A 24,297-nucleotide genomic window follows, 5' to 3' on the forward strand; every position below is an offset into this window, starting at 1 on the left:
CCCGCACTCGGCTCGCTCCCAGAGCCGTGTTAAAGTCTACTTCGCATTCACTCTCTTTTCTCAGCAGACTAAAAGAAAGTTTCATCTTGGGCTCCCTGAAACTTCCATCCTGCACCGCTGTTTGCTTTTTCACAAGAGCAGAGGAGAGCGCACCGTTCCCAGGGGCACTACAGTACCGGGTCGATGCTTGGAGTGAACGGAGCAAGCTCCTTTTTCAACTCCTATTGATACAAATCCATTTAATATGTAGTCCTCGCATAGAGGACACATCAGACATTAAACTGATAAGAACAGATACTACACTTGATCTTAGCCAAAAGGCCGAGAAGCGATAACTGTCCACTGGTTCACGTCCGAGGGCCCTTCCTGGCACAATGCGCACTTGTAGCGGTGTTCTTTTTATGGCCATATTGTCACTTTGCACCTCGGCCCACCCGCTGCACTGAGCACTCTTCAGCCCTTTTAAATGGTATAACTTTACACTACCGCACGCTCCAGCGAGCACCATTCAAGCAACAACTTTGCACTCCAGCTTCGAACATTGGCACAGTCGCAACAAGTAAGGCGACTCTACTCAGAGAAGTCACTCTGCACAGTAACAAGATTTCTTTTGCACAGACAGAAAGGGCTTCATCCGCAAAGGTAAAGCCTGCCAAAAATAGAAACAACTCATTAGTGCTGCTCAACGTTGTACTTTGCAGTAAAAGAAAGAGCAAATCTAAAGATTCAGGAATCCGAGAATAAGCTTACTTCCATGAGTTCTTCACGATTTCGGATTTTTCTATAAAATGAATTCCTTCACTCAAACTAAATTAAAACTGCTAAACCGCTAATCTGTTACATGCAAGGCAGATGTCAAATTCACCGAAATAGGATCTAAGGGTATTTGGCCAATCGAGCTGTAGCAGCTTCGGTAAAAGAGTATAAGTTGAAGAGTTTGTGAATAAAGGTGTGCGCACACATAGTGAGTTGTAGGAAAATAGGCAGGGAGCAATGCCGGCTGGGGTATAGGTTCTTGTATGTTGTCTGACTGTTTGATTTGAATGTGTTGTGTAAGTGTCCTGTTGAATGTTACATGTTTGGGCTTTGACACGCTTCACTGTGGTTGTTAACTGTGTGGTGTGTCCTGAAATGTTATATGTTTGGGCTGTGTGACATGCTTAATGCTTTTCAGTAGCAACCCACTTATTCATATATAGCAACTGACAACATAAGAAGTCCGGACATACTTTGATAGTAGTTGTAGAAGTATCCTTATTGATAATAGATAAACTAATTCATAGTGATAGAACAGTAGATGAACAGGTGCCTGCACATGTCTCATGAAAATAAAATGGGTGTATGATTGCTGACGGCAGAGCAATACTGCCAAACTTATGAGTTCTTGTGGCAAACTTGATTCAGTGTCTTGACGTGTATACGCTGTTTCGCTGACTTGTCACAAGAAACAAAGTGTGTTTGATAAGATCCGACCATTTTATTACGGGAGGATCAGTATGTATGGATTCTGATGTGACTGATAAACTCATTCGTATCTTAAGCATAATCTAATAGGTGAGACAACGCCCTGGCACACAATCAAAAAAAAAAAAAGAGAGAGCGGTTTTGTGTCCCCACAGTCCATAATGTAGAAAAGAGAGAAAAAAGCCTTTCTGATTTGTTGTGTGTGCTCACAGTGCAGAGTGTAGAGAAAAGAGAGAAAAGAAAGCCGTTTTGGTGTCACGGGTGTTGTGACTTACACACACACATTTCTGAATTGAGAAAGGAAATTATTTTAGAGGAAGCACTAGAGTTTAGATCCCACATTTGTTGATAGGCATTCATTTAATTTTTCTTTTAATCAGTTTTAAAGTGAATACTAACTGAGAAATGAAAAAGGTGAAGAGTTTAGAAGCTTGGTTCAAGAGCAAAACTTGGTTTATGATCAGCTGAGTCTCTAAACAGAACAGCAAATGGCTTCATCGAACATTTAAAAAAGATTCAGATTGTTAGAATATCCAGAATTTATAGGAATGGTGGTGATTACTCTTATTTTCTAGAATGGAAATAACTGCACCATGTCTGTTTTATGAATTTAAGGGGCTAAAAAGTTTTGTTCTCGTTTTTCTATGATTAACCGAATGTATGTGAGATTCCAAACAGACAGAAGGGTTACGGCCGAGCGCTGGACCTTCCAAAAAAGATGAGACAGGCTGGACCCGTGCCATACTAGTTAAGGCCTGCCTGTGGATAACAGGTTCTTTAAACTCTCACACACACAAACTCACACACGTTCGCACACATACACCCATACACACACACATTCTTGAACTTGCTGCAAGATTAAACCTTTGCATTAACTGACTCCAGCAACTCTGAGTCTCATTGAGAGACTTTTCTCAACAATTGGGTCCTCAAACCAGATCTCAACGTTTTTTCCGCTGTCCAGGGTCGGAGCTGAAACCGTGCACAGTACTCCTAATGAAAGACCCCCTGCTGAATTGCGGTAATTAGGGGCCAGTGTCCACTGAAAGGGGGAAAAAGGGACGAGATCGTACTTTTGAATCAATGGCCAGAAGCCATTGGCAGTGCAGGCATCAACAATAATGGTGTTATTTCACCCATTAACACTTAAGGTACCTCATGCAGTGGCTGTGATATGGTTACTTAACAAAATATCTTTACCAGACATCTCTCCTACATAACAGTTCTTCTTTCACAGCCACACCTTGTTGTCGAGAGATGTGCTACACTTAATCCATCCACACTGCTACCTACCCCACAGATGGAAAGCCAGAAATAACCATCAGTGTTTTACCCAGGCCAGACTTAACTGATATACGTTATGAAAATGCAGAAATAACTATATTTATTCAACAGATCAAGGAAAAAAACCCTGATGGCACAAATGCTACAGGATTTGCAGTAGTAACAGAAACTGAAGTTTTCTTAAAACAACCACTACCAAAAAATTACTCTGTTCAAGCAGTCGAATTGGTAGCTTTAACTGAAGCTTGTAAATTAAATAACAAAAAGGTTGTTAACGTTTACACTGACAGTCAGTATGCCTTCTCAACTGTACATGTGTTAACACAGCATTGGAAAAACAGGTATGTTGACATCCACAGCTAAATGTATAAACTACAAATATTTTAGCATTATTAGATGTTATTCAATTGCCATCTACAATAGACTCGTATGAATGACCGGAAGGAAAACCATACTGCCAAAGAATTTGTTTAAATATGCTGCAGTATTGAGCCACGGACCATGTCATGTCTCAACGGGAGGGATGGAAGCAATAATGAACCAGGTTTTTACAGCATATGGTTTTACTAATTATTAAAAACATTTTTTTAGAATAAATAAATGAATAAAGTTTTGTCTAGCAGGTCAAATATGTGCAAAATACATTCCACAGGGCAATCTAAGACCAAAACGAAGATAATTCCCTAAGCCAGTGTATCTTTTTCAACATATTTGTTTGGATTTCATTATTTCATTATTTTGTAGATTTCATTGAACTAAATTAATGTTAAGGGAAAAGATTCTGCTCAGTGACAACAGAGGTTTTTACCAAATGGTCTGAAATATTTCCATGTGCACAAGCAGATGCACTCTCAGTAGCAAAATCACACGTAAAATAACTCATTTCTAGATTTGAAATTCCTGAAAAGATCTTCAGTGATAATTTGACACACTTTGTAAACAATGTCATCTCACTGATGGCAAAGAACTTAAAATAGACCTTAGAAACCACTGTGATATAGAAGGTTTCGCTAACACATTGGAATTGTTTTACTATTTACATATGCATGTGCAGTGAAGAATTGCTTGCTGCTGATAAATGCAAAGAAGAACAGCTTACACATAAATGCTCACATATAGGCTGCTGAATGCAATGAAGACCTGCTTATCCAGTAAAGTTCAATGTCAATGTGTAATATTCAATTAGGATTTGCAAAACAGTGAAGTTAAACAATGAATGGGTCCATAGTCGGTATGAGAAGACTACAGGAATATTTACCTGGGTGTACGTTCAAACAGAGATGAGAAAATTGCGATAAATTATTGTTTGTTTGTTTGTTAGTATGTATATGAATGTTATGTGTATAAACTGTGTTGAGTTGTAGTTACTCAGTAGTGTCTCAGTGAAACAACCGACGGGGGAAGCCTTGCGGTGACAACAAAAGCAGTGTTTTACTGATCAGTCAAGTTGCTCCAGTGTACTCCATACAAACTGGTTGGCTACTGAAGGGATAGAAAATGGGGAATACTTGTTTTAAAGCAAACAAGGAATTAGATGGGAAAAATACATGTTTTAACGGGACCCAGACAATATTAAATACTCAGACAGATGGGAGAAGAAGTGTAGTTTTGTAGGAAATCACAAAATTATTACATAAAATGAGTGAAATCAATTGAAGAATGCCTTTCTGAAGAGCTGTTTACCACAGATGAGCAGCTTTGCGACCAAGCACATTGTAGATCGCTTTACTGCCAAAATGATCTAGTTTAATGGATTGGTTTAGACATGCATAACAGCATTTTAAGAACAAAGAGAGAAACAAAAAGGGACAACGCTTCATGGTGGAAGGTGATGTATAAATAACTGTGTATATGATGAAGGAGAGACCATTTGAGCAGCACAGCCATTTCGCAGCACAGGGACAGCAGTCCAAGTTAAAGGATCTCCCATGTGGTATCACCTGTCACACTGTGTCAAGGCATCAAAAGAAGAAAAAATCACCAAACTCAAGGACAAAGAGACGAAGACTCCGGTGAACGAAGAGAGAGGACTTACAAACCAGAAATACAAAAGGATGCTCGATATCAAGATCCAGAAGAAGAGGCTAACAATGCCACGAACACTTACGATGCTGGGAATGATGCCAGCAATGAACAGAGAAGAAGATTCAGTGTCATCAATCTGCAACACGTGCCTCTAATGAGGGGGTGAATATAGAATCCTCAACGATTACAACGTCTCTGGGAACTGTGACAACAACAAGGTTTAAACCATTTTGATATATATTGTAACCTATTGGCTAAGGAATAGTGCTGAAAATGAGGTAAATCTAATCCACCACTGTCCTTGGTCTTCTGTAGGGTTTTTAAACTAATACGTGGTGGTTTGTTTTTCCACAGAAATTTGGAGATGCATGAATCTAGTGACTTAAACCAAGTAGCAGATGGTTTTATGGGGATCATTGAGAACAAATAGTTAACTTTTGGTAGTATCATCATTTTAATGGTTGTAACTCTCCCCATAAGTGATATAGGTAAGGACTTCCAACGAGAGAGATCGTCCTCTACTCTCTTTACTAATTGCACATAATCCATCTGTACTTATCAGTTTAATATGTGATATGTCTATGCAAGGACTACATATTAAATGGATTTTTATCAATAGGAGTTGAAAAAGGAGCTTGCTCCGTTCACTCCAAGCATCGACCCGGTGCTGCAGTGCCGCTGGGAACGGTGCGCTCTCCTCTGCTCTTGTGAAAAAGCTAACAGCGGTGCAGGATGGAACTTTCTTTTAGTCTGCTGAGAAAAGAGAGTGAATGCGAAGTAGACTTTAACACGGCTCTGGGAGCGAGCCGAGTGCGGGCTAACCAGGAGAAATGCTTGAAAGAAACGCGACACCGAATGAGCGGTCAGAACAAAGCCTCAATACGGTGTTCCTGTGGTGTTTTTATAAAATGCGGTGAAAATAAAGGTGTGAATGCCCCATAGAAAACTAAAAGGTGGAGCGGAAGTGTTCGGCTGCAAGAAGGTGTGAATGTCCGACTATATTTGGTGAAAAGCAGGTGAAGCAAGGTCTGAATGCCCAACCTTACATCATCAAAAGCGAGATCAGAGGTTTTTGGCTGCAAGAAGGCCATAGTTTGCCAAAAGCGGGTAAGGTGCGAATGACCGACTAAATATCAACAAAAGTGGGGGCGGAGGTCTTCGGATGCAAGTGGGTGTGAATATCCCACCATACAAGTATGGTGGAGAGGAAGCTGTGAATGGCCGACCATAGTTTGCAAAAAGCGGGTGAGAAAAGGTGCGAATGTCCAACCATACATGATCGAAACAGGGTGTTTGGCTGCGACAAGGTGTGAATGTCCACCCATAATTAATGAAAAGCGGGCAACAAGTAGGTTCGAATGCCATACCATACATCATCAAAAGCAGGAGTGGATGTGTTCGGCTACAAGAAGGTTTGAATGTCCGAGCATAGTTTGTAAAAAGCGGGTAAGAAAAGGTTCGAATGCCCGAACATACACCATCAAAAGAGGGAGCGGAGGTGTTCCGCTGTAAGACGGTGTGAATGTCCGACCATAGTTGGTAAAAAGTGGGTATGAAAAGGTGCGAATGCCCAAATTCGGCTGCAAAAAACTGTGTTCGGCTGCAAAAAGGTGTGAATGTTCGACTAAAGTTTGTAAAAAGCGGGTAAGACAAGTGGCGAATGCCTGACAATGTATGATCAAAAGCGGGAGCGGAGGTGTTCAGCTGCAAGAAGGTCTAAATGTCCATAATTAATTGCTAGAAAACATGAAAGAAAATTTTCGAAAATCAATCCGCACATGATCATAAGTGGGAGAGGAGGTGTTCAGCTGCAAGAAGGTGTGAATATCCTACCATAATTGCTGAAAAATGTGTTAGAAACGGTAAGAATCCCGGACCATACCTCATCAAAAGCTAGAGAGGTGGTGTTCGGCTACAAGTAGGTGTGAATGTCTGACTAAAGTTCAAATATATTAACAAAAGCGGGAGGAGAGGTCTTCGGATGAGTGGTTGAGAATTTCCAACCATAATCTATAAAATGCGGTGAAAAAAAAGGTGTGATAGAAACCTAAAAGGTGGAGCGGAAGTGTTCGGCTGCAAGAAGGTGTGAATGTCCATCTATAGTTGGTGAAAAGCAGGAAAAGCAAGGTCTGAATGCCCAATCTTACATCATCAAAAGCGAGATCAGAGGTGTTTGGCGGCAAGAAAACGGGTAAGGTGTGAATGACCGACTAAATATCAACAAAAGTGGGGGCGGAGATCTTCGGATGCAAGTGGGTGTGAATATCCCACCATACAAGTATGGTGGAGAGGAAGCTGTGAATGGCCGACCATAGTTTGCAAAAAGCGGGTGAGAAAAGGTGCGAATGTCCAACCATACATGATCAAAACAGGGAGCGGAGGTGTTTGGCTGTGACAAGGTGTGAATGTCCACCCATAATTAATGAAAAGCGGGCAACAAGTAGGTTCGAATGCCCAACCATACATCAACAAAAGCAGGAGTGGATGTGTTTGGCTACAAGAAGGTTTGAATGTCCGAGCATAGTTTGTAAAAAGCGGGTAAGAAAAGGTGCGAATTTCCGACAAAGTATGATCAAAAGAGGGAGTGGAGGTTTTCGGCTACAAGGTTTGAATGTACGACCATAGTTTGTAAAAAGCGGGTAAGAAAAGGTGCGAATGCCCGAACATACACCATCAAAAGAGGGAGCGGAGGTGTTACACTGCAAGACGGTGTGAATGTCCGACCATAGTTGGTAAAAAGTGGGTAAGAAAAGGTTCGAATGCCCGAATATATACCATCAAAAGCGGAAGCGGAGGTGTTCGGCTGCAAGAAGGTGTGAACGTCCGACCAAAGTTTGTAAAAAGCAGTTAAGAAAAGGTTCGAATATCCAACCAAACATAATCAAAAGTGGGTACAGAGCTGTTCGACTGCAAGTAGGTGTGAATATCCACCCATAATTCCTGAAAAATGGGTAAGAAAAGGTGCGAATGCCCAACCATACATCATCAAAAAAAGAAGTGGATGTGTTCTGCTACAAGAAGGTTTGAATGTCCGACCATAGTTTGTAAAAAGTGGGTAAGAAAAAGTTCGAATGCCCGAACATACACCATCAAAAGAGGGAGCGGAGGTGTTTCGCTGTAAGATGCTGCGAATGTCCGACCATAGTTGGTAAAAAGCGGGTAAGAAAAGGTTAAAAAACCGGACTGTACACAATCAATAGCGGGAGCGGAGTTGTTCGGCTACTAAAAGGTGTGAAAGTCCGACCATGGTTTGTAAAAAGCGGGTAAGACAAGGTGCGAATGCCCGACAATGTATGATCAAAAGAGGGAGCGGAGTGTTTCGGCTGCAAGGTCTGAATTTCCAACCATAATTTGTAAACACCGTTGAAGAAAAGGCTCGAAAGCCCGACTATACACCATCAAAAGCGGGAGCGGAGGTGTTCAGCTGCAAGAAGGTCTGAATGTCCACCAATAATTACTGAAAAATGGGTAAGAAAAGGTGTGAATGCCCAACTATACATCATCACAAGCAGAAGTGGATGTGTTCGGCCACAAGAAGGTTTGAATGTCCGACCATAGTTTGTAAAAGGCGGGTAAGAAAAGGTTCGAATGCCCGAACATACACAATCAAAAGAGGGAGCGGAGGTGTTTCACTGCAAGAAGGTGTGAATGTCCGAGCATAGTTTGTAAAAAGTGGGTAAGAAAAGGTTCGAATGCCAGAACATACACCATCAAAAGAGGGAGCGGAGGTGTTCCGCTGTAAGAAGGTGTGAATGTCCGACCATAGTTGGTAAAAAGCGGGTAAGAAAAGGCTAAAATACCCAACTCTACACAATCAATAGCGGGAGCGGAGTTGTTCGGCTAAAAGAAGGTATGAAAGTCCGACCATGGTTTGTAAAAAGCGGGTAAGAAAAGGTTCGAATGCCAAAATATACACCATCAAAAGCGGAAGCCGAGGTGTTCGGCTGCAAGTAGGTGTGAATGTCAGATCATAATTTGTAAAAAGCTGATGAGAAAGGTGTGAATGACCAACAATAATTGCTGAAAAATGTGTTAGAAAAGGTAAGAATGCCGGACCATTCATCATCAAAAGCGGGAGAAGAGGTGTTCGGCTGCAAGAAGCTGTGAATGTCCAGCCATAATAACTCAAAAACGGGTAAGAAAAGGTAGTATTGCCAGACCATAAATGATCAAAACAGGGAGCGGAGGTGTTCCGCTGTAAGAAGGTGTGAATGTCCCACCATAATTGGTAAAAAGCGGGTAAGAAAAGGTTAAAATACCCGACTGTACACAATCAATAGCGGGAGCGGAGTTGTTTGGCTACTAAAAGGTGTGAAAGTCCGACCATGGTTTGTAAAAAGCGGGTAAGAAAAGTTGCGAATGCCGGACAATGTATGATCAAAAGAGGGAACGGAGGTTTTCGGCTGCAAGAAGGTCTAAATGTCCAACCATAATTTGTAAAAACCGGGGAAGAAAAGGCTCGGAAGCCCGACTATACACCATCAAAAGCGGGAGCGGAGGTGTTCAGCTGCAAGAAGGTCTGAATGTCCATCAATAATTGCTAGAAAACATGAAAAAAAATGTTCGAATATCCAACCGCACATGATCATAAGTGGGAGAGGAGGTGTTCAGCTGCAAGAAGGTGTGAATGTCCACCCATAATTCCTCAAAAATGGGTAAAAAAAAAAGGTGCGAATGCCCAACCATACATCATCAAAAGCAGGACTGGATGTGTTCGGCTACAAGAAGGTTTGAATGTCCGAGCATAGTTTGTAAAAAGCGGGTAAGAAAAGGTTCGAATGCCCGAACCTACACCATCAAAAGAGGGAGCGGAGGTGTTCCGCCATAAGAAGGTGTGAATGTCCGACCGTAGTTGGTAAAAAGCGGGTAAGAAAAGGTTAAAATACCCGACTGTACACAATCAATAGCGGGAAGGGATGTGTTCGGCTACAAGAAAGTGTGAAAGTCCGACCATGTTTTGTAAAAAGTGGTTAAGAAAAGGTGCGAATGCCCGACAATGTATGATCAAAAGAGGGAGCGGAGGTTTTCGGCTGCAAGAAGGTCTGAATGTCCAACCATAATTTGTAAAAACCGGGGAAGAAAAGGCTCGAAAGCCCGACTATACACCATCAAAAGCGGGAGCAGAGGTGTTCAGCTGCAAGAAGGTCTCAATGTCCATCAATAATTGCTAGAAAACATGAAAGAAAATTTTCGAATATCAAACCGCACATGATCATATGCGGGAGAGGAGGTGTTCAGCTGCAAGATGGTGTGAATGTCCACCCATAATTCCTGAAAAATGGGTAAAAAAAGGTGCGAATGCCCAACCATACAACATCAAAAGCATGTGTGAATGTCAGATCATAATTTGCAAAAACCTGATGAGAAATGGTGAGAATGCCCGACTATACACCATCAAATGCGGGAGCGGAGGTGTTCGGCTGTGAGTAGGTGTGAATGTCCGACCATACTTGCTGAAAAATACGACAAAGCAGTTTTCACTTGGTTTGAGTGAAGGAATTCATTTTATATCAAAATCCGAATTTGTGTAGAACTCGTGGAAATAAGTTTATTCTCGGATTCCTAAAGGTTTAGTGTTGTTCTTTGGTATACTGCAAAGTAATACTTTCTATTTTGTTGAAACCGATTCAGACATGGATAAATATGAAGGACAAAGCAGTTTTAACTTGGTTTGAGTGAAGGAATTCATTTTATATCAAAATCCAAAATTGTGTAGAACTGGTGAAAAGAAGCTTATTCTCGGATTCCTAAAGGTTTAGTGTTGTTCTTTGGTATACTGCAAAGTAATACTTTCTATTTTGTTGAAACCCATTCAGACATGGATAAATATGAAGGACAAAGCAGTTTTAACTTGGTTTGAGTGAAGGAATTCATTTTATATCAAAATCCAAAATTGTGTAGAACTGGTGAAAAGAAGCTTATTCTCGGATTCCTAAAGGTTTAGTGTTGTTCTTTGGTATACTGCAAAGTAATACTTTCTTTTTTGTTGAAACCTATTCAGACATGGATAAATATTAAGGACAAAGCAGTTTTAACTTGGTTTGAGTGAAGGAATTCATTTTATATCAAAATCCGAAATTGTGTAGAACTGGTGATAAGAAGCTTATTTTCGGATTCCTAAAGGTTTAGTGTTGTTCTTTGGTATACTGCAAAGTAATACTTTCTTTTTTGTTGAAACCTATTCAGACATGGATAAATATGAAGGACAAAAGCAGTTTTAACTTGGTTTGAGTGAACGAATTCATTTTATATCAAAATCCGAAATTGTGTAGAACTCGTCAATCGACGCTTATTCTCGGATTCCTGAAAAGGTTTAGAGTTGTTCTTTCCTATCCTGCAAAGTACAACGTTCTTTTTTGTTTAAAGCTATTATGACATGGATAAATATGAAGGACAAAGCAGTTTTAACTTAATCGGTTTCAACAAAATAGAAAGTATTACTTTGCAGTATACCAAAGAACAACACTAAACCTTTAGGAATCCGAGAATAAACTTATTTCCACGAGTTCTACACAATTTCGGATTTTGATATAAAATGAATTCCTTCACTCAAACCAAGTTAAAACTGCTTTTTCCTTGATATTTATCCATGTCTGAATCGGTTTCAACAAAATAAAAAGTATTACTTTGCAGTATACCAAAGAACAACACTAAACCTTTAGGAATCCGAGAATAAACTTATTTCCACGAGTTCTACACAATTTCGGATTTCTATATAAAATGAAATCCTTCACTCAAACCAAGTGAAAACTGCTTTGTCATATTTTTCAGCAAGTATGGTCGGACATTCACACCTACTCACAGCCGAACACCTCCGCTCCCGCATTTGATGGTGTATAGTCGGGCATTCTCACCATTTCTCATCAGGTTTTTGCAAATTATGATCTGACATTCACACCTGCTTTTGATGATGTATGGTCAGGAATTATGGGTGGACATTCACACCTTCTTGCAGCTAAACACCTCCGCTCCCACTTATGATCATGTGCGGTTTGATATTCGAAAATTTTCTTTCATGTTTTCTAGCAATTATTGATGGACATTCAGACCTTCTTGCAGCTGAACCCCTCTGCTCCCGCTTTTGATGGTGTATAGTCGGGCTTTCGAACCTTTTCTTACCCGGTTTTTACAAATTATGGTTGGACATTCAGACCTTCTTTTAGCCGAAAACCTCCGCTCCCTCATTTGATCATACATTGTCGGGCATTCGCACCTTTTCTTACCCGCTATTTACAAAACATGGTCGGACTTTCACACCTTCTTGTAGCCGAACACATTCGCTCCCGCTATTGATTGTGTACAGTCGGGTATTTTAACCTTTTCTTACCCGCTTTTTACAAACTATGGTCGGACATTCAAACCTTCTTGTAGCCGAACACATCCAGTTCTGCTTTTGAGGATGTATGGTCGGACTTTCACACCTTTTAGTAGCCAAACAACTCCGCTCCCGCTATTGATTGTGTACTTTCGGGTATTTTAACCTTTTCTTTCCCGCTTTTTACCAATTATGTTCGGACATTCACACCTTCTTACAGCGGAACACCTCCGCTCCCTGTTTTGATCATTTATGGTCTGGCAATACTACCTTTTCTTAACCGTTTTTGAGTAATTATGGCTGGACATTCACAGCTTCTTGCATCCGAACACCTCTTCTCTGCTTTTGATGATGAATAGTCCGGCATTCTTACCTTTTCTAACACTTTTTTCAGTAATTATTGTCGGTCATTCACACCTTTCTCATCAGCTTTTTGCAAATTATGATCTGACATTCACACCTACTTGCAGCAAAACACCTCGGCTTCCGTTTTTGATGGTGTATATTTTGGCATTCGAACCTTTTCTTACCCACTTTTTACAAACTATGCTCGGACATTCACACCTTCTTGCAGCGAAACCCCTCCGCTCCCTCTTTTGATTGTGTATGTTCGGGCATTCAAACCTTTTCTTACCCGCTTTTTACAAACTATGGTCGGACATTCAAACCTTCTTGTGGCCGAACAAATCCACTTCTGCTTTTTATGATGTATAGTTGGGCATTCACACCTTTTCTTACCCATTTTTCAGTAATTATTGGTTGGAAATTCAGACCTTGCAGCCGAACACCTCCGCTCCCTCTTTTGATCATACATTGTCGGGCATTCGCACCTTGTCTTACCCGCGTTTTACAAACCATGGTCGGACTTTCACACCTTCTTGTAGCCGAACAACTCCGCTCCCGCTATTGATTGTGTACAGTCGGGTATTTTAACCTTTTCTTACCCGCTTTTTACCAATTATGGTCGGACATTCACACCGTCTTACAGCGGAACACCTCCGCTTCCAATTTTGATGGTGTATGTTCGAGCATTCGAACTTTTTCTTACCCACTTTTTACAAGCTATGGTCGGACATTCAAACCTTCTTGTAGCAGAACACATCCACTTCTTCTTTTGATGATGTATGGTTGGGCATTCGCACCTTTTCTTACCCATTTTTCAGGAATTATGGGTGGAAATTCACACCTACTTGCAGTCGAACAGCTCTGCTCCCACTTTTGATTATGTTTGGTTGGATATTCGAACCTTTTCTTAACTGCTTTTTACAAACTTTGGTCGGACGTTCACACCTTCTTGCAGCCGAACACCTCCGCTTCCGCTTATGATGGTATATATTCGGGCATTCGAACCTTTTCTTACCCGCTTTTTACCAACTATGGTCGGACATTCGCACCATCTTACAGCGGAACACCTCCGCTCCCTCTTTTGATGGTGTATGTTCGGGCATTCGCACCTTTTCTTACCCGCTTTTTACAAACTATGGTTGGACATTCAAACCTTCTTGTAGCCGAAAACCTCCACTCCCTCTTTTGATCATACATTGTCGGGCATTCGCACCTTTTCTTACCCGCTTTTTGCAAACTTCGCTCGGACATTCAAACCTTCTTGTAGCCAAACACATCCACTCCTGCTTTTGTTGATGTATGGTTGGGCATTCGAACCTACTTGTTGCCCGCTTTTCATTAATTATGGGTGCACATTCAGACCTACTTGCAGCCGAACACCTCGGCTTCCGCTTTTGATGGTGTATATTTTTGCATTCGAACCTTTTCTTACCCGCTTTTTACAAACCATGGTCGGACTTTCACACCTTCTTTTAGCCGAACAACTCCGCTCCCGCTATTGATTGTGTAGAGTCGGTTATTTTAACCTTTTCTTACCCGCTTTTTACCAACTATGGTTGGACATTCACACCTTCTTACAGCGGAACACCTCCGCTCCCTCTTTTGATGGTGTATGTTCGGGCATTCGAACCTTTTCTTACCCGCTTTTTACAAACTGTGCTCGGACATTCACACCTTCTTGCAGCGGAACACCTCCGCTCCCTCTTTTGATGGTGTATGTTCGGGCATTCGAACCTTTTCTTACCCACTTTTTACAAACTATGCTCGGACATTCACACCTTCTTGCAGCGAAACACCTCCGCTCCCTCTTTTGATTGTGTATGTTCGGGCATTCAAACCTTTTCTTACCCGCCTTTTACAAACTATGGTCGGACATTCAAACCTTCTTGTGGCCGAACACATCCACTTCTGCTTTTGATGATGTATAGTTGGGCATTCACACCTTTTCTTACCCATTTTTCAGTAATTATTGGTGGACATTCAGACCTTCTTGCAGCTGAACACCTCTGCTCCCGCTTTTGATGGTGTATAGTCGGGCTTTCGAGGCTTTTCTTCAACGGTGTTTACAAATTATGGTTGGAAATTCAGACCTTGCAGCCGAACACCTCCGCTCCCTCTTTTGATCATACATTGTCGGACATTCGCACCTTGTCTTACCCGCGTTTTACAAACCATGGTCGGACATTCACAGCTTCCTCTCCACCATACTTGTATGGTGGGATATTCACACCCACTTGCATCCGAAGACCTCCGCCCCCACTTTTGTTGATATTTAGTCGGTCATTCACACCTAACCCGTTTTCTTGCAGCCAAACACCTCTGATCTCGCTTTTGATGATGTAAGATTGGGCATTCAGACCTTGCTTTTCCTGCTTTTCACCAACTATAGACGGACATTCACACCTTCTTGCAGCCGAACACTTCCGCTCCACCTTTTAGGTTTCTATCACACCTTTTTTTTCACCGCATTTTATAGATTACGGTTGGAAATTCTCAACCACTCATCCGAAGAGCTCTCCTCCCGCTTTTGTTAATATATTTGAACTTTAGTCAGACATTCACACCTACTTGCAGCCGAACACCACCTCTCTAGCTTTTGATGATGTATGGTCCGGCATTCCTACCGTTTCTAACACATTTTTCAGCAATTATGGTAGGACATTCACACCTTCTTGCAGCTGAACACCTCCTCTCCCACTTATGATCATATGCAGATTGATTTTCGAAAATTTTCTTTCATGTTTTCTAGCAATTAATGATGGACATTTAGACCTTCTTGCAGCTGAATACCTCCGCTCCCGCTTTTGATCATACATTGTCAGGCATTCAAACCTTGTCTTACAAACTTTAGTCAAACATTCACACCTTTTTGCAGCCGAACACAGTTTTTTTCAGCCGATTTTGGGCATTCGAACCTTTTCATACCCACTTTTTACCAACTATGGTTGGACATTCAAACCTTCTTGTAGCCGAACACATCCAGTCCTGCTTTTGATGATGTATGTTCAGGCATTCGAACCTTTTCTTACCCGCTTTTTACAAACTATGCTCGGACATTCAAACCTTCTTGTAGCCGAACACATCCACTCCTGCTTTTGATGATGTATGGTTGGGCATTCGAACCTACTTGTTGCCCGCTTTTCATTAATTATGGGTGGACATTCACACCTTGTCGCAGCCAAACACCTCCGCTCCCTGTTTTGATCATGTATGGTTGGACATTCGCACCTTTTCTCACCCGCTTTTTGCAAACTATGGTCGGCCATTCACAGCTTCCTCTCCACCATACTTCTATGGTGGGATATTCACACCCACTTGCATCCGAAGACCTCCGCCCCCACTTTTGTTGATATTTAGTCGGTCATTCGCACCTTACCCACTTTTGGCAAACTATGGCCTTCTTGCAGCCAAAAACCTCTGATCTCGCTTTTGATGATGTAAGGTTGGGCATTCAGACCTTGCTTCACCTGCTTTTCACCAAATATAGTCGGACATTCACACCTTCTTGCAGCCGAACACTTCCGCTCCACCTTTTAGTTTTCTATGGGGCATTCACACCTTTTTTTTCACCGCATTTTATAAAAACACCACAGGAACACCGTATTGAGGCTTTGTTCTGACCGCTCATTCGGTGTCGCGTTTCTTTCAAGCAATTCTCCTGGTTAGCCCGCACTCGGCTCGCTCCCAGAACCGTGTTAAAGTCTACTTCGCATTCACTCTCTTTTCTCAGCAGACTAAAAGAAAGTTTCATCTTGGGCTCCCTGAAACTTCCATCCTGCACCGCTGTTTGCTTTTTCACAAGAGCAGAGGAGAGCGCACCGTTCCCAGGGGCACTACAGTACCGGGTCGATGCTTGGAGTGAACGGAGCAAGCTCCTTTTTCAACTCCTATTGATACAAATCCATTTAATATGTAGTCCTCGCATAGAGGACACATCAGACATTAAACTAATAAGAACAGATACTACACTTGATCTTAGCCAAAAGGCCGAGAAGCGATAACTGTCCACTGGTTCACGTCCGAGGGCCCTTCCTGGCACAATGCGCACTTGTAGCGGTGTTCTTTTTATGGCCATAGTGTCACTTTGCACCTCGGCCCACCCGCTGCACTGAGCACTCTTCAGCCCTTTTAAATGGTATAACTTTACACTACCGCACGCTCCAGCAAGCACCATTCAAGCAACAACTTTGCACTCCAGCTTCGAACATTGGCACAGTCGCAACAAGTAAGGCGACTCTACTCAGAGAAGTCACTCTGCACAGTAACAAGATTTCTTTTGCACAGACAGAAAGGGCTTCATCCGCAAAGGTAAAGCCTGCCAAAAATAGAAACAACTCATTAGTGCTGCTCAACGTTGTACTTTGCAGTAAAACAAAGAGCAAATCTAAAGATTCAGGAATCCGAGAATAAGCTTACTTCCATGAGTTCTTCACGATTTCGGATTTTGCTATAAAATGAATTCCTTCACTCAAACTAAATTAAAACTGCTAAACCGCTAATCTGTTACATGCAAGGCAGATGTCAAATTCACCGAAATAGGATCTAAGGGTATTTGGCCAATCGAGCTGTAGCAGCTTCGGTAAAAGAGTATAAGTTGAAGAGTTTGTGAATAAAGGTGTGCGCACACATAGTGAGTTGTAGGAAAATAGGCAGGGAGCAATGCCGGCTGGGGTATAGGTTCTTGTATGTTGTCTGACTGTTTGATTTGAATGTGTTGTGTAAGTGTCCTGTTGAATGTTACATGTTTGGGCTTTGACACGCTTCACTGTGGTTGTTAACTGTGTGGTGTGTCCTGAAATGTTATATGTTTGGGCTGTGTGACATGCTTAATGCTTTTCAGTAGCAACCCACTTATTCATATATAGCAACTGACAACATAAGAAGTCCGGACATACTTTGATAGTAGTTGTAGAAGTATCCTTATTGATAATAGATAAACTAATTCATAGTGATAGAACAGTAGATGAACAGGTGCCTGCACATGTCTCATGAAAATAAAATGGGTGTATGATTGCTGACGGCAGAGCAATACTGCCAAACTTATGAGTTCTTGTGGCAAACTTGATTCAGTGTCTTGACGTGTATACGCTGTTTCGCTGACTTGTCACAAGAAACAAAGTGTGTTTGATAAGATCCGACCATTTTATTACGGGAGGATCAGTATGTATGGATTCTGATGTGACTGATAAACTCATTCGTATCTTAAGCATAATCTAATACGTGAGACAACGCCCTGGCACACAATCAAAAAAAAAAAAAAGAGAGAGCCTTTCTGATTTGTTGTGTGTGCTCACAGTGCAGAGTGTAGAGAAAAGAGAGAAAAGAAAGCCGTTTTGGTGTCACGGGTGTTGTGACTTACACACACACATTTCTGAATTGAGAAAGGAAATTATTTTAGAGGAAGCACTAGAGTTTAGATCCCACATTTGTTGATAGGCATTCATTTAATTTTTCTTTTAATCAGTTTTAAAGTGAATACTAACTGAGAAATGAAAAAGGTGAAGAGTTTAGAAGCTTGGTTCAAGAGCAAAACTTGGTTTATGATCAGCTGAGTCTCTAAACAGAACAGCAAAGGGCTTCATCGAACATTTAAAAAAGATTCAGATTGTTAGAATATCCAGAATTTATAGGAATGGTGGTGATTACTCTTATTTTCTAGAATGGAAATAACTGCACCATGTCTGTTTTATGAATTTAAGGGGCTAAAAAGTTTTGTTCTCGTTTTTCTATGATTAACCGAATGTATGTGAGAGTCCAAACAGACAGAAGGGTTACGGCCGAGCGCTGGACCTTCCAAAAAAGATGAGACAGGCTGGACCCGTGCCATACTAGTTAAGGCCTGCCTGTGGATAACAGGTTCTTTAAACTCTCACACACACAAACTCACACACGTTCGCACACATACACCCATACACACACACATTCTTGAACTTGCTGCAAGATTAAACCTTTGCATTAACTGACTCCAGCAACTCTGAGTCTCATTGAGAGACTTTTCTCAACAATTGGGTCCTCAAACCAGATCTCAACGTTTTTTCCGCTGTCCAGGGTCGGAGCTGAAACCGTGCACGGGGGAGTCCAGTACTCCTAATGAAAGACCCCCTGCTGAATTGCGGTAATTAGGGGCCAGTCTCCACTGAAAGGGGGAAAAAGGGACGAGATCGTACTTTTGAATCAATGGCCAGAAGCCATTGGCAGTGCAGGCATCAACAATAATGGTGTTATTTCACCCATTAACACTTAAGGTACCTCATGCAGTGGCTGTGATATGGTTACTTAACAAAATATCTTTACCAGACATCTCTCCTACATAACAGTTCTTCTTTCACAGCCACACCTTGTTGTCGAGAGATGTGCTACACTTAATCCATCCACACTGCTACCTACCCCACAGATGGAAAGCCAGAAATAACCATCAGTGTTTTACCCAGGCCAGACTTAACTGATATACGTTATGAAAATGCAGAAATAACTATATTTATTCAACAGATCAAGGAAAAAAACCCTGATGGCACAAATGCTACAGGATTTGCAGTAGTAACAGAAACTGAAGTTTTCTTAAAACAACCACTACCAAAAAATTACTCTGTTCAAGCAGTCGAATTGGTAGCTTTAACTGAAGCTTGTAAATTAAATAACAAAAAGGTTGTTAACGTTTACACTGACAGTCAGTATGCCTTCTCAACTGTACACGTGTTAACACAGCATTGGAAAAACAGGTATGTTGACATCCACAGCTAAATGTATAAACTACAAATATTTTAGCATTATTAGATGTTATTCAATTGCCATCTACAATAGACTCATATGAATGACCGGAAGGAAAACCATACTGCCAAAGAATTTGTTTAAATATGCTGCAGTATTGAGCCACGGACCATGTCATGTCTCAACAGGAGGGATGGAAGCAATAATGAACCAGGTTTTTACAGCATATGGTTTTACTAATTATTAAAAACATTTTTTTAGAATAAATAAATGAATAAAGTTTTGTCTAGCAGGTCAAATATGTGCAAAATACATTCCACAGGGCAATCTAAGACCAAAACGAAGATAATTCCCTAAGCCAGTGTATCTTTTTCAACATATTTGTTTGGATTTCATTATTTCATTATTTTGTAGATTTCATTGAACTAAATTAATGTTAAGGGAAACGATTCTGCTCAGTGACAACAGAGGTTTTTACCAAATGGTCTGAAATATTTCCATGTGCACAAGCAGATGCACTCTCAGTAGCAAAATCACGCGTAAAATAACTCATTTCTAGATTTGAAATTCCTGAAAAGATCTTCAGTGATAATTTGACACACTTTGTAAACAATGTCATCTCACTGATGGCAAAGAACTTAAAATAGACCTTAGAAACCACTGTGATATAGAAGGTTTCGCTAACACATTGGAATTGTTTTACTATTTACATATGCATGTGCAGTGAAGAATTGCTTGCTGCTGATAAATGCAAAGAAGAACAGCTTACACATAAATGCTCACATATAGGCTGCTGAATGCAATGAAGACCTGCTTATCCAGTAAAGTTCAATGTCAATGTGTAATATTCAATTAGGATTTGCAAAACAGTGAAGTTAAACAATGAATGGGTCCATAGTCGGTATGAGAAGACTACAGGAATATTTACCTGGGTGTACGTTCAAACAGAGATGAGAAAATTGCGATAAATTATTGTTTGTTTGTTTGTTAGTATGTATATGAATGTTATGTGTATAAACTGTGTTGAGTTGTAGTTACTCAGTAGTGTCTCAGTGAAACAACCGACGGGGGAAGCCTTGCGGTGACAACAAAAGCAGTGTTTTACTGATCAGTCAAGTTGCTCCAGTGTACTCCATACAAACTGGTTGGCTACTGAAGGGATAGAAAATGGGGAATACTTGTTTTAAAGCAAACAAGGAATTAGATGGGAAAAATACATGTTTTAACGGGACCCAGACAATATTAAATACTCAGACAGATGGGAGAAGAAGTGTAGTTTTGTAGGAAATCACAAAATTATTACATAAAATGAGTGAAATCAATTGAAGAATGCCTTTCTGAAGAGCTGTTTACCACAGATGAGCAGCTTTGCGACCAAGCACATTGTAGATCGCTTTACTGCCAAAATGATCTAGTTTAATGGATTGGTTTAGACATTTATAACAGCATTTTAAGAACAAAGAGAGAAACAAAAAGGGACAACGCTTCATGGTGGAAGGTGATGTATAAATAACTGTGTATATGATGAAGGAGAGACCATTTGAGCAGCACAGCCATTTCGCAGCACAGGGACAGCAGTTAAAGTTAAAGGATCTCCCATGTGGTATCACCTGTCACACTGTGTCAAGGCATCAAAAGAAGAAAAAACCACCAAACTCAAGGACAAAGAGACGAAGACTCCGGTGAACGAAGAGAGAGGACTTACAAACCAGAAATACAAAAGGATGCTCGATATCAAGATCCAGAAGAAGAGGCTAACAATGCCACGAACACTTACGATGCTGGGAATGATGCCAGCAATGAACAGAGAAGAAGATTCAGTGTCATCAATCTGCAACACGTGCCTCTAATGAGGGGGTGAATATAGAATCCTCAACGATTACAACGTCTCTGGGAACTGTGACAACAACAAGGTTTAAACCATTTTGATATATATTGTAACCTATTGGCTAAGGAATAGTGCTGAAAATGCGGTAAATCTAATCCACCACTGTCCTTGGTCTTCTGTAGGGTTTTTAAACTAATACGTGGTGGTTTGTTTTTCCAAAGAAATTTGGAGATGCATGAATCTAGTGACTTAAACCAAGTAGCAGATGGTTTTATGGGGATCATTGAGAACAAATAGTTAACTTTTGGTAGTATCATCATTTTAATGGTTGTAACTCTCCCCATAAGTGATATAGGTAAGGACTTCCAACGAGAGAGATCGTCCTCTACTCTCTTTACTAATTGCACATAATCCATCTGTACTTATCAGTTTAATATGTGATACGTCTATGCAAGGACTACATATTAAATGGATTTTTATCAATAGGAGTTGAAAAAGGAGCTTGCTCCGTTCACTCCAAGCATCGACCCGGTACTGCAGTGCCGCTGGGAACGGTGCGCTCTCCTCTGCTCTTGTGAAAAAGCTAACAGCGGTGCAGGATGGAAGTTTCTTTTAGTCTGCTGAGAAAAGAGAGTGAATGCGAAGTAGACTTTAACACGGCCCTGGGAGCGAGCCGAGTGCGGGCTAACCAGGAGAAATGCTTGAAAGAAACGCGACACCGAATGAGCGGTCAGAACAAAGCCTCAATACGGTGTTCCTGTGGTGTTTTTATAAAATGCGGTGAAAATAAAGGTGTGAATGCCCCATAGAAAACTAAAAGGTGGAGCGGAAGTGTTCGGCTGCAAGAAGGTGTGAATGTCCGACTATATTTGGTGAAAAGCAGGTGAAGCAAGGTCTGAATGCCCAACCTTACATCATCAAAAGCGAGATCAGAGGTTTTTGGCTGCAAGAAGGCCATAGTTTGCCAAAAGCGGGTAAGGTGCGAATGACCGACTAAATATCAACAAAAGTGGGGGCGGAGGTCTTCGGATGCAAGTGGGTGTGAATATCCCACCATACAAGTATGGTGGAGAGGAAGCTGTGAATGGCCGACCATAGTTTGCAAAAAGCGGGTGAGAAAAGGTGCGAATGTCCAACCATACATGATCGAAACAGGGTGTTTGGCTGCGACAAGGTGTGAATGTCCACCCATAATTAATGAAAAGCGGGCAACAAGTAGGTTCGAATGCCATACCATACATCATCAAAAGCAGGAGTGGATGTGTTCGGCTACAAGAAGGTTTGAATGTCCGAGCATAGTTTGTAAAAAGCGGGTAAGAAAAGGTTCGAATGCCCGAACATACACCATCAAAAGAGGGAGCGGAGGTGTTCCGCTGTAAGACGGTGTGAATGTCCGACCATAGTTGGTAAAAAGTGGGTATGAAAAGGTGCGAATGCCCAAATTCGGCTGCAAAAAACTGTGTTCGGCTGCAAAAAGGTGTGAATGTTCGACTAAAGTTTGTAAAAAGCGGGTAAGACAAGGTGCGAATGCCTGACAATGTATGATCAAAAGCGGGAGCGGAGGTGTTCAGCTGCAAGAAGGTCTAAATGTCCATAATTAATTGCTAGAAAACATGAAAGAAAATTTTCGAAAATCAATCCGCACATGATCATAAGTGGGAGAGGAGGTGTTCAGCTGCAAGAAGGTGTGAATATCCTACCATAATTGCTGAAAAATGTGTTAGAAACGGTAAGAATCCCGGACCATACATCATCAAAAGCTAGAGAGGTGGTGTTCGGCTACAAGTAGGTGTGAATGTCTGACTAAAGTTCAAATATATTAACAAAAGCGGGAGGAGAGGTCTTCGGATGAGTGGTTGAGAATTTCCAACCATAATCTATAAAATGCGGTGAAAAAAAAGGTGTGATAGAAACCTAAAAGGTGGAGCGGAAGTGTTCGGCTGCAAGAAGGTGTGAATGTCCATCTATAGTTGGTGAAAAGCAGGAAAAGCAAGGTCTGAATGCCCAATCTTACATCATCAAAAGCGAGATCAGAGGTGTTTGGCGGCAAGAAAACAGGTAAGGTGTGAATGACCGACTAAATATCAACAAAAGTGGGGGCGGAGATCTTCGGATGCAAGTGGGTGTGAATTTCCCACCATACAAGTATGGTGGAGAGGAAGCTGTGAATGGCCGACCATAGTTTGCAAAAAGCGGGTGAGAAAAGGTGCGAATGTCCAACCATACATGATCAAAAGAGGGAGCGGAGGTGTTTGGCTGTGACAAGGTGTGAATGTCCACCCATAATTAATGAAAAGCGGGCAACAAGTAGGTTCGAATGCCCAACCATACATCAACAAAAGCAGGAGTGGATGTGTTTGGATACAAGAAGGTTTGAATGTCCGAGCATAGTTTGTAAAAAGCGGGTAAGAAAAGGTGCGAATGCCCGACAAAGTATGATCAAAAGAGGGAGTGGAGGTTTTCGGCTACAAGGTTTGAATGTACGACCATAGTTTGTAAAAAGCGGGTAAGTAAAGGTGCGAATGCCCGAACATACACCATCAAAAGAGGGAGCGGAGGTGTTTCACTGCAAGAAGGTGTGAATGTCCGAGCATAGTTTGTAAAAAGTGGGTAAGAAAAGGTTCGAATGCCAGAACATACACCATCAAAAGAGGGAGCGGAGGTGTTCCGCTGTAAGAAGGTGTGAATGTCCGACCATAGTTGGTAAAAAGCGGGTAAGAAAAGGCTAAAATACCCAACTCTACACAATCAATAGCGGGAGCGGAGTTGTTCGGCTAAAAGAAGGTATGAAAGTCCGACCATGGTTTGTAAAAAGCGGGTAAGAAAAGGTTCGAATGCCAAAATATACACCATCAAAAGCGGAAGCCGAGGTGTTCGGCTGCAAGTAGGTGTGAATGTCAGATCATAATTTGTAAAAAGCTGATGAGAAAGGTGTGAATGACCAACAATAATTGCTGAAAAATGTGTTAGAAAAGGTAAGAATGCCGGACCATTCATCATCAAAAGCGGGAGAAGAGGTGTTCGGCTGCAAGAAGCTGTGAATGTCCAGCCATAATAACTCAAAAACGGGTAAGAAAAGGTAGTATTGCCAGACCATAAATGATCAAAACAGGGAGCGGAGGTGTTCCGCTGTAAGAAGGTGTGAATGTCCCACCATAATTGGTAAAAAGCGGGTAAGAAAAGGTTAAAATACCCGACTGTACACAATCAATAGCGGGAGCGGAGTTGTTTGGCTACTAAAAGGTGTGAAAGTCCGACCATGGTTTGTAAAAAGCGGGTAAGAAAAGTTGCGAATGCCGGACAATGTATGATCAAAAGAGGGAACGGA

The 24,297-nt window shown here is 41.4% G+C and overlaps 2 non-coding genes and 2 pseudogenes across 2 annotated transcripts; 2 read left to right on the forward strand and 2 right to left on the reverse strand.

Moving 5' to 3' along the window:
• Positions 1–142: 142 nt before the first annotated feature.
• LOC140285209 (U2 spliceosomal RNA) lies at positions 143–333 on the reverse strand. The gene has a single exon (XR_011910346.1). It is a non-coding gene; the product is annotated as a U2 spliceosomal RNA (small nuclear RNA).
• Positions 334–5,294: 4,961 nt separating this feature from the next.
• Positions 5,295–5,471, forward strand: LOC140285243 (U2 spliceosomal RNA; annotated as a pseudogene).
• A 10,770-nt stretch (positions 5,472–16,241) lies between these two features.
• LOC140285317 (U2 spliceosomal RNA) lies at positions 16,242–16,432 on the reverse strand. The gene has a single exon (XR_011910410.1). It is a non-coding gene; the product is annotated as a U2 spliceosomal RNA (small nuclear RNA).
• Positions 16,433–21,357: 4,925 nt separating this feature from the next.
• LOC140285242 (U2 spliceosomal RNA) lies at positions 21,358–21,534 on the forward strand (annotated as a pseudogene).
• Positions 21,535–24,297: the final 2,763 nt, after the last annotated feature.

The sequence above is a fragment of the Leuresthes tenuis genome, unplaced genomic scaffold, assembly GCF_036924035.1.
Source record: "Leuresthes tenuis unplaced genomic scaffold, fLeuTen1.0.hap1 SCAF_34, whole genome shotgun sequence".
Taxonomy (NCBI): domain Eukaryota; kingdom Metazoa; phylum Chordata; class Actinopteri; order Atheriniformes; family Atherinopsidae; genus Leuresthes; species Leuresthes tenuis.